Genomic DNA, 6,000 nt, shown 5'->3' with positions numbered 1-6,000 from the left:
AAAGTGTAACTGCTTGCTCTGTGTGTGTGTGTGTGGGGGGGGGAGAGCAGACTTCCGAAGTTGCGAAAGTATTTATCTATTTATGTATTACATTTATACCCCACCCTTTTTCCTCTTTGAGGAACCCAAGGTGGCGTACATAATCCCCCTCCTCTCCATTTTAGCCTCACAACAACAACCCTGTGAGGTAGGATGGGCTGAGAGTCTGTGACTGGCCCAAAGTCACCCAGTGAGCTTCCATGGCCGAGTGGGGACTAGAACCCAATTCTCCTGACTCCCAGTCCAACACTCTAGCCACTACACCACTCTATGTAAAAGTGGCCGACGAAGGGATTGGAGGCAGCAGAAGTGAAAAGGGGAGGCAAGGAAGTTGAAATGGAAACGTTCATGCTGAGAGGGGGGAGGAGCTACCTCAGACGGGGTGGACAGAGGGCGTACCACACTGCTGACATCCAATAACATCCCACCAGGTTCCACCCACCAGTATAAATAGCAGGTAGTATTATGCATTTAAAGAAAAACTGGCTGTATGAAGAACTGATCTTAATCCTGCAAAGAATCCGGGGGCAAAAGCCCCAGTAAGATGCAGGATAAAAAGCCTGGTGTGGAGAAGCTCAGAGAGTCCTTTGTGTAGAATATTTTGGCCCCCTCCGCTTGCCATACCAGGAAGGGCCAGTGTGGTGTGGTGGCAAGAGCGTTGGACTGGGAGCCGGGAGATCCGGGTTCTAGTCCCCACTCGGCCATGGAAGCTCACTGGGTGACTTTGGGCCAGCCACACACTCTCAACCCAACCTACCTCACGGGGTTGTTGTTGTGAGGATAAAATGGAGAGGAGGAAGATAATGTAAGCTGCCTTGGGTTCCTTGCAAGAGGAAGAAAGGTGGGATATAAATGCAATCAATCAATCAATCAATCAATCAATCCAGTGCTGTGCCTTTAGTTTCAGTTCTGTATTGGCAGCAGAACCTGGCTGCATGGCCTGTTCTCCATAAGTGGGCAATAGTCTGTGGCAGTGCATGCCATCATAAATGTGTTAGTCAGGTACCACAAGACTCTTTGTTGTTTTTGCTGCAATGAAGTAACACGGCTACCCCTCTGGAATTTGTTACTAAAGTTCTGCTTAGTCCTGCATTTTCTGTGCAACCTTCTCTTCCTGATACTATGTTCAACATACAGTTTGCTGAATGTGTGCCTGGGTTAAAGTGAGAGTTTGGAACAGAATTCGGCTCAGTGTGGGAGTTCTCAGTCAATTAGCCCGCAAAAGGAGAGGACAGGTGAAATATACAAAAGCTTCTAGATGGAGAAGGATGCAGGAATAAGCATAAAGGCTTTTCTCAAGACAGTGAAGAAGAAGCTGGAGGTGAGATAGAGTATATCCTCATTGTCTATGACAAGGATAAGTGTGTTTCCCTTTTGAAGATGAGTGGTGTTCTTAGAATGTGTATTTTAGCAGCGGAAAAAACAGCAAACCTTTTGACGCTTCTTAAGTGGGCTGCTTAGTCAAAGGCCTGCCTCCGGAAACCGCATGAGCAACTTTGGCTGACAAAGCTTTAGTCACAGATTAAAACTGCCCCCTTGCTTCCTGGAAAAGTAATAATACAGCTTTGTGGACGGCGAGCAATTAGAGTTGCCAAGTGGGCAAAAAACTGGCTGGGTCTGCTCTTGTGCAGCGGTTGGACCTGCAAAAACCAGAGCCAAGTACAGCTTTTTCTTGGCATGCAGTTAAACTCGCTAACCACTGGAGATCAAGTCGTCACTGCAGGGACCAGTTCAGAGGCTGACAAGTTCTGTGCTCAGATTGGTAAGAATTACAGATTACACGTTTTGGAAGGAAGCTGAGTAGCTTGGGGTAAATTTGCCCAGTAATAAACTGCTGTGTGTTCCAGTGTGGAACCTGCACACCATGTTATGCGAGGCTCCATCTCCAGATATCAGTACTGATTCAAAACGGTTCTTCAAGTACCCCCAAAAGCAGAATAGGGACAGTTGTGTGAATTTGGTTTTTGATTTTATCAAGGACAGGTTCCAGAAAATTTATGTATTACATTTATATCCCACCCTTTTTCCTCTTTGAGGAACCCAAGGTGGCGTACATAATCCCCCTCCTCTCCATTTTAGCCTCACAACAACAACCCTGTGAGGTAGGATGAGCTGAGAGTCTGTGACTGGCCCAAAGTCACCCAGTGAGCTTCCATGGCTGAGTGGGGACTAGAACCCAATTCTCCTGACTCCCAGTCCAACACTCTAGCCACTACACCGTTCTATGTAAAAGTGGCCGACGTAGGGAGTGGAGGCAGCAGAAGTGAAAAGGGGAGGCACATGTCCAGAGACATGTCACAGTCCCCGGCACATGTCCCCCTCCTTTTTTTTTTTTTTACTGAGGACAACCCTCTATTTGAAGGGCTGTTTAAGGACACTCATGTATTGTGAACATGTCCCAGTGGAGGCAGGTGGTTCCAGTGACAGTGGGGCAGAAAATCTGCTCTGGATTTCAGTCAGAACCAGTCAGAACTGTAAAGCTGCTTGTGAAGGCTTGAGGCCTACAGAAGCAAAGGGAAAAAAGGTCAGTCTTAGAGGCCTGGAGTTTTTTGTAGGAAGGGGGTAACCCTGAGAGGAGTAGTTTCATTTCTCCAGTTAAGTGTCAGCTTCATTTGTCCACTTAAGTTTCATTTCTTCAGGTTCGAAGCAGTACTTTTGATTTTGAGGGAAAAGGGTATATAAGGGAGCAAGAGAGCCAGTAAGAGCAGAGACAGCCACAGCCTGAAGTGAGAGCAGAGTCTGAAGACTTTTCTAGGAAGAAGCAGCCTAGAAAGGTCTAAGGACAGCTATGGTAAAGAAACTTGCACTTTGCAACTTTTATTTTCTTTTAATGCCTTTTGTATTGTTCAGCTGTGCTTGCTTTAATTTACCAGTAACTTGTTGTGGTTAAAACCCCAGGTGCCTAGAGTATCAGTCACTTCACGTCTACAGCCTAAACCCCATGTTACTGGGAAGGGGAAGTTTAAAAGAAGGAAGGTGGGACTCTTAAGGAAGCAAGAAATCCTTAAGGGGTTGCTCAGGGGGTTCATGTCATAAGGGGAACCTTGACAGAGCTATCCAAGGTGCTGAACCACTTTTGAGGATAGCGTTGAGCATCTTGGATAGCTCCTTTAGAGTTCTGACTGGTTCTGACTGAGACCCAGAGTGGATTCACCATCCTCTTTTTCACGGGCTGTCTAATCCAAGTCCAGTTTAAAGATACAGAACCCCAAGAAGGGAGAGCAACAGGAATCTTGAAGTTTGCCATCAAAAAATTAACTCTTGTGCAGCAGCCTGAACAGGCATGCACACAGCTCACCAGGTCACAGTCTTTCTTACGATGCTGAGATGTATTCCATTTCTATTAAATTATAGCGTTACATTTGCATCTCTCTATATAAATTCGCACGTGCACATTTTATGCAAATCTGTGTCCCCTTTTATCCCCTTTTTTGGTGATACAATTCCGCTTTTTGGCAACATGCAAGTGGCCACCCTAGCACAGAGGGTTGATTAAAGTGGCATAAACATCTCACACAAGCCTACGGCCTGCTGTTCACCACGAATAACTCTCTAGAATGCATATTTGAAAGTGCAGAAATTATTCCGTTTGCTATTCATTGATTGATTGATTGCATTTCTATCCCGCCTTCTGTAGGGTTGCGGCTTCCCTTTATTTAGATCATCAGCAAATGTCAGAAACTCAAAGAGAAGATGCTTGGACCAGTTGCAACGGCTCGGAGATTAAAACCAACCAACCAAATATTGAAAGGCAGGTTGCTCATCGAGAAATCTTTCAAGGGAAGACATTAATTTATGTGCATGTCTCCCTCGCAAACTCTTATTCTGCTGTCTGTTTTGGAACACATCCCTGAAACTCCAGCTCTTATGTAATCTACTTCTAGGCAAGCTAAGAGAATATAAAAGGTGCCTGGAAGAGGACTTCATCTCCCATCCACATCACAGTGTGGATTACCTTTATCAGAGGCAGGAAACCATTGGCCTGTGGGCCTGATATGGCCTGCAGCAGTGGAGGCTGGTGGCTCCGATGTCAGTGAGGTAGTAAATCTGCTCCGGGTTTCAGTCGGAACCAGTCAGAACTGTAAAGGAGCTATCCAACCTTGGATAGCTCCATTAGAGTTCTGACTGGTTCCGACCGAAACCTGGAGCGGATTCAAAGCCCCACTGACATTGGAACCACCAGTCTGCAGTGGGTTCCTGTCTGGCCGATGACCTCTCCCCCTAGGTCCCACAGCAAGCTGAGATTTGGTCCTCTACCAGCACCCTGCTTATTTTCCATGCTGGGCAAGGAGAAAAAGAAGCTTCTTTCCCCCTGCCCAGCACAAAATGCAAGCAAGAAACAGACCGCCCTGTTCCTAACCCAGCAGCAGCCTGTTGTGTCTCTGGGTGGGAGAAAAAGAAGCCTCTTTCCCCCGGCTCAGCAAGGAAGTCTGTATTTAAATTAATTAGGTATGTGTGTGTGGATGGGTATGGGTATGGATGGATGGGTGTGTGTGAATGCATGTGTGAAGGAAACAGATGGGGAGAGAGCAGGGTGGCCACTGCCAAGGAAGAGGAAATGCATCACCCCCAAAAAGAGGACAAAAGAGGACACTGGTCTGTATAAAATTTGCATATGCTAATTTACATGTATCAATGCAAATTTAGAAATGATTATTATAATTTAAATAGAAATACAGTAATCTCACCATAGTGCAGAAGACTGTGACCAGGTGACCTCTGTGCCTGCCTGGTCAGTCTGCTCTCAATGACTTAGTGGATAAAGTAGCAGTTACAGGAACTCTGGGGGAAAGTGACCATGTTGTACTTGAGTTCTTGGTTCTAAGGGAAGCAAAAGCCGAGTGTAGTCAAACGCGTACCCTGGATTTTAGGAAAGCTGATTTTCATAAACTCAGAACAATGATCAGTAAGGTCCCATGGCAAGCGATGCTAGCGAGAAAAGGAGTCCAAGATGGGTGGGAGCTTTTAAAAAAGGAAATTCTCAAGGCACAATCACAAGCAATTCCAACAAGAAAAAAAGGTGGAAGACAACAGAAGAAGCCAATGTGGCTTCACAAAAAGCTTAGGGATGACCTGAAAACAAAAAAGGACACATATAGGAAGTGGAAAGAAGGCCAAGTAACAAAGGAAGAGTACAGGCAGATAGCACAGAATTGCAGGGATGGCATCAGGAAGGCTAAAGCTGAGAATGAGCTGAGGTTAGCAAGGGATGTTAAAAACAACAAAAAGGCTTTCTTCAGCTACGTGCATAGTAAAAGGCAGAGGAAAGAAATGGTGGTTCAGCTATTAAATAAGGATGGCAAAACGATAACAGATGACAAAGAAAAGGCAGAGGTGCTCAATTCCTACTTTGGCTCAGTCTTCTCCCAAAAGAGGGTCTATGACCCCCCTGGCAAAGGCGAAGTACAGGCTGAAGGGGCAGGACTGCAGCTTGAGATAGACAGGCATATGGTCAAGGAACACCTCATTACTTTGAATGAGTTCAAATCTCCAGGGCCAGATGAACTCCATCCTAGAGTCATAAAGAAACTGGCAGAAGAACTCTCAGAACCGCTGTCTATTCTCTTTGAGAAATCATGGAGGACGGGGGAAGTGCCAGATGACTGGAGGAGGGCTAACGTTGTCCCTATCTTCAAAAAGGGTAAAAAGGAGGAACCTGGGAACTACAGACCAGTCAGTCTGACATCAATCCCTGGGAAAATTCTGGAGCAGATCATAAAGCAATCCATCTGGAAGCACCTTGACAACAATGCCGTGATTACTCGAAGCCAACATGGATTTGTCAAAAACAAGTCCTGCCAGACAAATCTGATCTCATTTTTTGATCAAGTCACCTCCCTTGTAGACCGTGGGAATGCTGTAGACATCATATACCTCGACTTCAGCAAAGCTTTCGACAAAGTGCCCCACGATATCCTGATGAGCAAACTTGCTCGAAGTGGGCTAGATGAAACAACGATC

Source organism: Heloderma suspectum, chromosome 6 (genome assembly GCF_057233095.1).
Source record: "Heloderma suspectum isolate Gila_16-S chromosome 6, 16-S_ref, whole genome shotgun sequence".
Lineage (NCBI taxonomy): Eukaryota > Metazoa > Chordata > Lepidosauria > Squamata > Helodermatidae > Heloderma > Heloderma suspectum.
This window is presented reverse-complemented; position numbering follows the sequence as displayed.